The sequence below is a fragment of the Mchenga conophoros genome, linkage group LG4 (genome assembly GCF_057382185.1).
Source record: "Mchenga conophoros isolate Kocher_MC1m ecotype Shallow Benthic linkage group LG4, M_conophoros_male_GT1.1, whole genome shotgun sequence".
Classification (NCBI taxonomy): Eukaryota; Metazoa; Chordata; class Actinopteri; order Cichliformes; family Cichlidae; genus Mchenga; species Mchenga conophoros.
In genome coordinates, this window is record NC_140529.1 from 19,449,835 (window position 1) to 19,459,706 (window position 9,872).

The 9,872-nt window shown below is 40.7% G+C and overlaps 2 pseudogenes; one reads left to right on the plus strand and one right to left on the minus strand.

The window, feature by feature from the left end:
- LOC146575916 (protein cramped-like) overlaps positions 1–2,745 on the plus strand; it is a 34,390-nt pseudogene extending 31,645 nt beyond the window's left edge.
- Positions 2,694–6,954, minus strand: LOC146575917 (peroxisomal reductase activating PPAR-gamma-like; annotated as a pseudogene).
- Between the last annotated feature and the right edge of the window lie 2,918 nt (positions 6,955–9,872).

Consider the following 9,872-nt stretch of genomic DNA (forward strand, 5'->3'; position numbering starts at 1 on the left):
TTCAGTAAATAATTTAATTTCATTGACAGATATTGATGTGATGAACTTTTCCCCCCCTGCACTCTTGACCTAAAGTATGAAACTGTTCGAGGGATGTCTGGAAAAATCTTGTTTTTTGGGGGTTTTTTCTCCTTCTTGGATTTGCCCTTGTTGTCAGTCTGAAAGCTCTTTGGTGTTGCTTGCAGATGGATTCTCAGCTTGCTTGTATGATGAGTGAGAGCAGCATAGACTACATCGCTCGCTTCAATGATCTGGCTCAGGAGCTCGCCGTAACTGAGCCCTCCATTCCACCTCCCTGAGGAAGACTCCACCAAGCCATGGTCATCTGTACCTCTAATCTACAGCCAGTTCCAGGCATTTCCACAGTTCCAGGAGAGAGAGACACAAACTTCTGGGCCCACACTTGGAAGCAGTGACTACTGCTAGAAATTCAAAACCGATTTGCAGCCAGCAGCTGCAAATTACCCCAACTTTTACCACGTCTGGTTCTCACACCTGTCGATAAGCAGGCCATTCCTAAAAAGAGACCAAGGCAGAACTTTGCTCACCTAGAGCATCATGTTGTTGGTGACAAGAGGTACTGTAAGTGAGGAGAGGAGAGGTTTCCTCTCTGTCTTCTCCCTGTTTGGAGAAAGAAGACTGGGGAGAAAGGCCAACCCCATCCCCCCTCAAAGCCATCCATGGCCTGTTTGTAAAAGTGCAATAATAGGTGGTCAACCGTGACCATTGTTCAAAAGCGAGTTGCGTTGGTTTCACTGAACTGTTCTCTAAGGAACAATTCCCTTTAAATACAAACACTTTAGATAAAACAAATGAGTTTACAAAGATACAACCTCATGTACAGGAAAATACTATGCCATATCCGAACAAAATATCTGATCTTTCATGTCTCTTCCTGCTCTCGGTGTGTGAGTGCATGAATGTATCTGTGTGTGCGTGTGTATTAAAGGCTGTAAGGCTGACCGCTCAAAATGTGCAGTTCAGATCATCAGCTGGTGGCAAACAGCCACTGGACTGTGATTTTTATTAAAAGTAATGTCGGTGAGAAAGAGATACTTGGCATAGTTCAGTAGCAAAAGTGGAACAAAACAAAGTGATGTGTAGAAGTTCATTTTTCCTGTTGGCCTCCTTTTTTCTTTTCTTTTTGTTCCTCATCTCTTATGAGTTCAGGTGTTACAGATTGTGTTGTAGTCACACGTGTTTGGAATCGGGTTCTTCATTTCTCAAACCCACATTTAAAAAACAAACAAACAAAAAAACAAAACAAAAAAAACAAACAAATACAAATAAAAAATGGCAGCTTGTTGGTTGACTCCACTTGGGTAGCTCCACAGATGCTGAAAATGTTATTGGAATTATTTTATTGTTGCATTCATTTCTCATTAGTTTTGTGTGCAGAGATGCAAGTTCAAATATTGGATTTTGTTGCATAAACAGGAATACCTTTTTAGATATTTAAGCCCTCTTCACACGTGTGGTATTTGGAGACTGAATCAGAATGTTTTAAAGAGTCTGTGCTGACAGTGCTTATAGCCACAAACAGCATAATGTGCGTAATGTACTGTTCTTCATGGTTGTTGCGTCTGAATGAAAGCCTTGAGGAACGTTCACATTAAAACGTTTCCTTTGACTCGGCGCTTTCCCAGCTCCTCATTCGCAAGCTGCAATAGGGAGAATTTCCCTCCTGTATTGTAGATGTGAGCGTGAATTGCACAGGAAGGTTTTAATGAAGGGAGATGAACAACTCAAAAAGATGCGCGTGAGCGGCAGCACTCTGATGCGTGCCTGTCTGTTAACATACATTCAGGCTTGCGCTGTTTTAAAAGGTGACCTATCCAGACCTGAAGCTTCCAGATCAACAGCAAGGAGGGCGTGTCTTTGTTTACTTTTGCTGTCGTTTTCAGTAACGCTGACACAACAGGTGGGCGCTCTCTTGCCGACGCCATCGATTACAAGGAAATCTAACAATGTTGCTCATTTACTTTCCTTAGTTCTGTTGCTTTCTTGCCGTCCTAATTAGTTCAAACAAATGAGCTGGCTGCAGCCACACATTCATTTTGTTTGACAAACTAGAATTATGAATGTCCTGGCTACTATTGAGTTCCCAGTAGAAATACACTCCATAAGAGCGAGCGGTTAATTTAATGAAACACTAAAGCCATAGTTGACTCCATTTATTTTAATTTTTGTTTTTTATTATATGCCCCCAAATTACTTTCCTCTGACTAGTGGATGCTAACAAAACACTATGACTAAAGAGTGGCTCTTGCATGTTACAGAAGCAGACATCGTTTCTCTGAATTTTTCATGCAGTACAGACTCATTGCCTTCACATTTAATTTGATCAACCAGCATCATCTCTATGCAGCTGTGTGAACCCGTTTGGTGTAAACTGTTAGACCTCTTTGTCATTCCACAAACGAGATTGTAAGACGATCTAACAAATGTAAGCGCTCCTGTGGTGTTAGTTTGTGAACATTTGGAAACGCTTGATCTTGTCACACTAGATGATTCTTAATAAGGAATCCTATTGAAGGATGTATTTGTACAAATGGAAATTCCAGTATTCACTGCGCTTTTGTAACATAATGTAAATCATTATTTGGACTATTTATTGTTAATATTTCTGAGACAAGTGTTTTTTCTGTTTTAATTTAAGGTGACATCCAAGAAAGGAGGAAAAAAAAATACTGTTTTCAGTTTGTAAAAGGTGTTTTATTCTGTGCATAAAGATAGTTATAAAAACCTGCCTGTTTTCTTGTATTCACTGTGTTTGGGGGATACACAGCAGTTCATATGCAAGCTTGTACAAAGTTCGGTCTTTGGCCTTGGGCTTGTTTCTGACAGGTTTGTCAGCTTCTCCAGAGATGGATGAGTGGTTTATCCGCACAGACTCCACACTGAATTCCTCGCTGCTCCCAATAAAAGTACAATCATGCTCCAATCCAGACGACACTTTAAAGTGACAAAGAATATTAGCCGGAAACAAAAACTCGACTGCACGTACGTGTGCTGAAGTGACTCATTTTCAGTGATGTGCTCTGCATACTGCATGGAAAATATGACCCAGAAACAGGTCGGGTGCTGCACCATTTTTCAATGAGAAATTGTTGGCAAACGTTGACTTTGTAACCACAGTAGATATTTTAAAGGAGAGTAAGTGACACAGTTGTGGGTAGACATTCTGCCAAAACATCAGACATGATTCCTTTACCACAGTTTGGTTTATTTAAGCTGTTCTGTTTGCATCAGGAGTCCCAAATTATGGAGTTCAAATTAAACCATCTCTTCTCACCAGCCTGCAAAATGTGATACTGCAGGCTTTTGCCAACAATTTTTGTTGTTTTTGGGTGGGAAGGGTAAAAGTTTCTCAGACATGACAGACAATATCAACATGTAAATTAGACATTAAACAATGAATAGTACAAAAACCCACTCCAGCTCTGTCCCAGATGTTATAAAACAGATCTCCTCATTTCCTCCAAAGTCTTGCTTATTTCAGGTCCTAGACCTCACCAGCTCGAACATCACTTATCCTTAGGTTTTTGCTCCTTTCGAGCGCGCGAGGACATGAGCTTGAAGAAAAGTGCAGGCCAGAGTGTGCGGAGGTATACTGCAGCAGTGGGCAGAGGGCCGGCCAAAACCACGTCTTTACTTTGCTGACGAACAGCCTTTAGGACTTCCCACGCCACGTCCCTGGGGTCCCAGCCCGTAGCTGTAGTTCTGTCCAACACTGAGCGGTAGTTGCAAAGACAAGAGACATGTTGCATCATTGATACAAGAGAGTACAGATTACTTCAATTAATTCAAATTACTTTTATTTATATAGTACCAAATCACAACAGCAGTTGCCTCGAGGTGCTTTTTAATGTAAGGTAAGAAAGACCCTACAATAACTTATAAATTACTCTGGTTATGTTGCTTCTTACTTTTATTATTTAGTTATAAAAATCCATTTGGCTTGTAGTCTTTTCCTTATGTAGTCAAAAAAAAAAATCAGTAAGAAAACACAAAATCCCAGCTGGCATCAAAGATCCACACACATTCCAACACCACCTTAATAACTCTGAGATTTATCACCTGTTACCAGCTGACTCTTAAAAATGCTGCTTTTGCTACTGTTACTCTTTTGTTCCATCCTCTCACTGCCTCACCTCCATACTTGGATCCATCTCCTGTGACAGCATTGATCGACAGGTTGGTTCAGATGTACCCGGGGCTGATCACAGTCACTGGGATCCCGTAGCGCTCCATCTCTGCCCGCAAGCAGTCGAAGTAGGCCTGGGTGGCGTGCTTGGACGCAGCATCTGACCAGCATGAGACAAATCAGAGGCTTGCTTTAGTTACCCTCCTCCTGCTGGCAAACTCATGTTGTGTTTGTTTGCATTAATCAAAGACGACTTACAGGCTGACCGGTAAGGAATGGCTATCTTCCCCTGGACGCTGCTAATCACTACAATATGGCCGCTGTGCCGGCGAACCATGGAAGGCAGGAGAGCTGTGGAGAGAGGAAAGAAATGAAAGAGAGAGGGCTGACTCATATTCATGATAATCTTCACCCAAATCTCTACATAAATGACTTATTAACTTCACATTTAGCTCGGCTCTTTCAACCACAAGCCAAAATAAATGAAAACATCCCGTACGCTGAAACCAACAAGATTAAACAAACCTTGTGTAAGAGCAACGGGCCCGAAGTAATTTGTCTCCATAACATCCCGCTGAACTGAAATGTGAGTCTCTAGTATATTGCCAAGGTAACTGATTCCAGCATTATTAATGAGGATGTCCACTTGTCCGTAACATTTCAGGATCTCTTCTGCAGCTCTCTCCACCGTGTCTGTTTTAGCCAGGTCGAAGACAACAGTACAGGGAGTGTGAATCTGGTGGATAACCAAAGCGAAACAAAACGACTCTTTACAAATGGATCCTTAGAGGCTAAGCTATAGTTCAGACAGACCAGACTTTATTGTGTTACTCCTTTGTGTGTATATACATACCAGTTTCTGTGTGTTTGCTGAACTCGCTGTTAGTTCTTGGACCACCTGCTGCAGGCGAGCTGCGTCACGTCCACACAAGCCGTGCACCTGCAGCGTGGAAGACCCGCGCAGACTCTACAATGCAGAATTCTCGTTGTAGATTAGTGAGCATAAAACAGGGGTGGGTGCAGAGAGCCACACCACTAAGCTGAACTCAAATCTGCTCAGTATCTCTTTAATTCTTACCAGGAGCACTTTATAAAACTGAAATAAGCATAGAAGAAAACTGCTAACATTTTTATCATGATATAATAAACATTCCCCAAAACAATTGTGCACAAAATGTCCATATTTTTGCAAAATTTAAAAGACTTAACTTTATTTTAAAATAAGTGCTATTGCTATTTTTAATTATTTTTTCTTGCTCAGCTACAGGAATCTAGTCCGTCTTGAGTTTCTACAAGTGCATCCAGTGAATCAACAGTGCAACAAACTGAAGTTAACGGTTTTAGTTACAACACCAACAGCATGGTTCACTGACTTGCACAACACCTTCTGCTGTACGATTCAGCGGGGAAAAAAAGCAATTTTACTTCTGGCTTCATTTCAGTCACTTTATCTTGCATCTGCTTTAAAAGTCCCACATTTTTCCCTGTCAGATTTTGACAGGTGTAAGTTGTTTACAAACAAACAAACCTTGGTAGTCCCTTTTACTGAGCCTGTGGCTGCTAAACTCTTTTCGTTGTCCCATGTAAAAAATTCATTAACAGGGCTGGGTCATCACAACTGTCATCCACAGCCACCAAGCACTCTTTGATAAACTCCTCAGAGGATGGCTTGTTTGAAATCACAAAGCTGGTCTTGCCTGCTCCATCCCTGGATGTGTGAGGCTTAGTGAAAAGTCCTGTTGCTTTTCGCAGATTTGCTAGCAACAGTCCAGCTCTTTTCTCTCTCTGTTTAGTCTCACAAAGGGGATTCAATCTGTAATCCATAAACAGAGCACTCTGCTCTCCACAAACTAAACACATGGCTTTACCTCTGACTTCAGTAATTAAATATTGAGAAGTCTACGTCCTGTTAAAAACTCTACACTCCGTATCAATCTTTCCTGTTTTTAAAGGTCAGCTGACATCTTTCGGGGCTAGAAACTCTCAGAAACAAAAGATCAGGCACACTTACAGAGGAGATGCATTCGCTCACAAACATGTGTTTGTAAAGTAAAAAAATAGCATTCATGTTCAAAATAGAAGTGACAAATTTGTAATGTGGTTTCCTACAAAAATCAGGAATCCACTCTCTGACCAGGAATTTATCAAAGAGTGTTTGGTGTCTGAAATGGGACAAAATGATTCATGTATACGTATATATGTTTAAATCCTAATTTCCCATTGATCGCACGCAGACTGGTCCGAGACAACCAACGGGCAGTACAATGTCCAAATCTGATAAAGAACTACAACTACATGTTGGCATCTGCACAACAACACTGAAGAATGAGATTGCACATTATCTAAATAAAAGCCTACTAGCACTAAAGCAGTATGGTTTAGAGAGTTTGCACATGTAAGCTGAAATGAATGAATGGAGGCTGACCTTTCCCGAGTCCAGAGCTGGCCCCAGTTATGACCACTACAGCACCTTGGACTGAAGCCCCTTTTCTGAGACGTACAAGTATCCGGTACAACAATACGACTCCCAAACCGGTTAAAACCACCGGTAGCATTCCTCCTCCCATCACACGCTCCATTACTTGGCAATCACCAGCTACCTGCAGGTAAAAAATAATCAGTAAATACCTTATAAGAAATTATTTACTGTACCTTTAAAGTCCATCTGAATGCAACTACCAACATGACAATAATAAACACACATACAGCCAAAAAAGCGGGGGAATTAAATGGTAATTCATTGTAATAAGAACAGTAGGAGTTATGGATCTTCCTTTATCTTCTTAACCACTTAAGCCCCACCTGCTAGCAACAACCAATAACTTGATATCACCAGACTTCGGACAATCTTATTAAGCAAATGTTAACTAAATACATGCATCACTTAGCACATTAATATTCGCATGGTTAAAAAGTACAGTTCAGTATGCCAGGTGAACACCTTGCACATGCACACACTGGGTTTAGCACTAGCTTGTTCTGCGCAGGCAGTGTCAAAATAACGGCTACTGAGGCTAAAGCTAACAACAGCTAGCATCTCTAGCAAATACTAACAAGTGTTGGTTTGTAGTTCTGTTTTTTACAGGTCTCACCTGAGCCGAGCTGCTGAGCAGAGCAGCAGTAATGTGTCAATGTGTCTCCTCTTCTTTTAGCTGATCTTCTTCCTTCTGTTTTGTCTTTATTGACGGTTAGAAAAACAGCTTTTGGTCGCTTTAGCGCCACCGTCTGATCTGGAGTATGCACTTAACAAAATGCGCTCTTTCAAATGATTAACAAATAAGGAAATAAGCTATTATTTCTCGTAAAGCTCATAATTTGATAATTTGCTATATTAATGCTTTACATTTATATTTAGAGGTCTTTTTAAACCACTAGTGCCTATTTAATCAGCTGCTATCTTCTTCATTGCTACATGATCCATTAGAAGTGTGCTCTACATCTCATTTCAGTTTTTCTTTTTAATTATTTAAAAATTCTTAGTTTACTTTATTTTTTATTATTTATTACAAATTGTAGGGTATTTGTCAGGTTCATATTCTTCAGAAGTCCATCCATCCATCCATTCACTTCCGCTTATCCTTTTCAGGGTCGCGGGGGGCGCTGGAGCCTATCCCAGCTGTCATAGGGCGAGAGGCGGGGTACACCCTGGACAGGTCGCCAGTCTGTCGCAAGGCTAACACACAAGGACAAACAACCATTCGCACTCACATACATTTGCACATTCACACCTAGTGACAATTTGGGTTATCCAATTAACCTATCCCCACAAGCTTCATGTCTTTGGACGGTGGGAGGAAGCCGGAGTACCCGGAGGGAACCCACGCAGACACGGGGAGAACATGCAAACTCCACACAGAAAGACCCCGGCCTGATGTTGGAATTGAACTCAGGACATTCTTGCTGTGCGGCAACAGTGCTAACCACCGTGCCACCGTGCTGCCCTTCAGAAGTTCAGAATGGAAATTGCATCACAAACACAGGAAGTTGACTCAGAGTCATGCAGACATCCTGAGTGTGAATAAATACAGCTGAGGTCAGAAGTTTACAGGGACTCACTATGGACTTTAATTTCATGATCTCTTTGAATTGTCCTGGGTGAAATGATTGTACAGCACACATTTTTAATTTCTTTAAAATGAACAAAAATTAGGTAAACAAGTTTGAACTGGTTTTGAACTTTCTCTAATCCAAGGTTACACGAGGTCAAACGTATGTACCTCTAAGGCTGTTGCAAGTTAAAATTTGTGCTTTATAAATATAATTATAAACGATTTTAATGTAACGTTTTTTTCAAGGGATGATTATACAGCGTACATCTTTAATGACTTTTAAAAAAAGACTTCTTTATTTTGGATTTTCTCTAATCCACACAGGGTCAAAAGTATATATAGGCCCAAATATATACATACACCCCCAGTAATATTTGGTTAAATGTCCTTTAGTAAGTTGTACTTCAACCAGATGCTTTTTGTAGCTATTGATGCTACCACCCTGGTTAACACTGTTACTAAGTTTTAAAGACTCAACATTACTGCCCTGAACTTACCTCTTGTCATTGTGGCCAAACAGGTCAATCTTTGCTTCGTCTGACCATAACACTCCGATTTATAAATCAAATCAAGGTACGGTTTATCATCTCATGTGACTTCTGATGTAGATGTGAGTTCCGGCCACATTTGAGACCTATCCAACACATTTCCCAAGGATACCAAGAATACACCGTTGTGTGGATTGTGATCTGGACTTTCAGAATCAGAATAGTTTATTGATCCCTTGGGGCAATTGTGTAGAAAGCATTATTTTTGCAAGAATTAGTTTCCAACCTGTGTGGTGTTGTAAACAGGGACTATAACTGTTTTGTTTTTTTAAAATCATGTCTAATAGGATTCTTTTTTTGTTATAGTTGTTGATGCATCTTTAATTAAATCTTTCCCTGCAGGTCTTCTATGGGTGGAGCCTCTAACCTGTTTGTGAGTCAGTTTTCAGTCCAAGCAAACAGTGTTTTATGTGCTGTCGTCTAAAATATTATAAAATTGCCTAAAATAGAAGTGTTTAAAACAGATCCTGTGCAGCTGCAAAGCAAAAATAAAAAACTCCCTCCAGGCAGAAGCGGCCATTTTCGTATGTGGGGAAAACCCCCACAAAAACAGAGGGGACAGGCTGGCACCAGAACACCATGGATGTGCCCCGAGATGAGTGTGAAAATGTGATTATCAACAAGCCCACCTGGGCTTCAGGTAGGCCGCACGCTTGTCCAGAGTTCACTTTGTCTTCAAGCTTTTTAATTTAAAACATAAAGTGAGGCCTACCCCAAGCTAAAAGAAGGCAGATTATGTTCTCAGATAAAGCAAGCAATGAGGGCGAAGCAGAGAAAGTACCTGCACAATACATTCACATAAATCAAAATGGAATTTCTTTGAGGACACAAACATCTGGGGAGTAAACAGCTGTTTCAATACCTAATCACAGATTGTGCTCTCTGTTGTACATGTTTTTAGTAAGGCATAATTAACTAAAAGGTTAGAGAGATGAAAGGATGCCAAGCTGATACCAGGCCTCAGTCACATGAGTGGAGATGTGGACATGCAATAAAGATCTGGCACTTCATATATTAAACTGATGAGAGGCTGTGTTCACCCCAGAAAGCTTCCAGAAATTTGGGCAAATGTCTGCTGTGAAGTTTTTAGTCAAACGAAATTGCAGGTCAGTTTAAAGCGCAAAATTG